At 71.0% G+C, this 1119-nt stretch overlaps 1 long non-coding RNA gene across 1 annotated transcript; it reads left to right on the top strand.

Annotated features, from left to right (window-relative positions):
• The first annotated feature begins 74 nt into the window (after positions 1-74).
• Positions 75-1119, top strand: LOC102257635. Its single transcript, XR_314059.2, has 3 exons — positions 75-401; positions 487-615; positions 1090-1119. It is a non-coding gene; the product is annotated as an uncharacterized LOC102257635 (long non-coding RNA).

The raw sequence follows: 1119 nt of genomic DNA, 5'->3' as shown, positions 1-1119 counted from the left end.
CACAGTGAGTGCTGGGGGCCCTGGCCCGGCACCCCCCTTCCCGCCGGTGCGGGGGTCTGGGCTCACCTGGGCTCGGGGGGCCCTAGGAGACTGGGCCTAACTCCAGGTTCCTGGGGTCATATCGGAGCCTGTGAACTCCCCCCTGAGCCCCGTGTGTGTGTGGGGGGGGAAGCCGGGCCTCGATGGGCAGCAGGGGGAGCCCAGACCCCTGAACCCAGTCCTTTGCTCACTCGGGTAAACTGAGGCAGGAACTCTCACCCCGTCTCCCTCAGCCTGTCCCCCTGGCTTCCACGGTCGTGGCTGCCAGGGGGTGTGCAGGTGCCAGCATGGAGCCCCCTGCCACCCCGTCAGCGGCCAGTGTCTGTGTCCCGCTGGCTTCCACGGCCAGTCCTGCGAGAAGGGTGAGCGCCCCCCTACCGCACCCCTGCCCTGCCCAGTCGGGTGTGGGACGGGAGGAGAGCTGAGTCACTGCCCCGCCCCCGCCAGGGTGTGAGCTGGGCTCATTCGGAGAGGCCTGCGGTCAGCGGTGCGACTGTGAGGGTGGGGCCACCTGCGACCCTGTCACCGGCCACTGTCTTTGCCCCCCAGGCCGCACGGGGGCCACCTGTGACCTCGGTGAGTCTGCAGTTTCACCGGTGGGGCACAGGTGTGGGTTCCTGGACCAGGACCTTGGTCCGGCCCTGCCTGTGCCGTGCCGGTCTGGGCTCGGGGGGCACCCTCTGCTCCCCCTCCCGCAGGGTCCGCTGTCAGGGCCACACCCTGTCCTCAGGCCCCTACAGGCTTCTGGGTGACCTCTGCCCGGGGAGGTGGGAGGAGACCCTGGTCTGCCCCCACGGCCGGGACAGGAAGGGCGCCCTGTTTGTGGTCTTGCTGTGGGTGCATCGTGACCGCCAGGCCCCCCTTGCCAGCCCTGGACAGGGAAGGACCTGGCGCTGTGGGTCCGGACACGTGCTGGTACCCGGCGCTTTCCCACGGGAGAGCCCACGGGGCCAGGAAACAGCGGAGGGTTTGTCCTCAGGACCCCACCCAGAGGGGGGCCGGGCCGGGGCGGAGGTGGCTCCCGGCTCAGCGCTCCGCCTCCCCCTGCAGACTGCAGAGCCGGCTGCTCCGGGCCGGGCT

Source organism: Myotis brandtii, unplaced genomic scaffold, assembly GCF_000412655.1.
Source record: "Myotis brandtii unplaced genomic scaffold, ASM41265v1 scaffold434, whole genome shotgun sequence".
NCBI lineage: Eukaryota > Metazoa > Chordata > Mammalia > Chiroptera > Vespertilionidae > Myotis > Myotis brandtii.
This window is presented reverse-complemented; position numbering and strand designations above follow the sequence as displayed.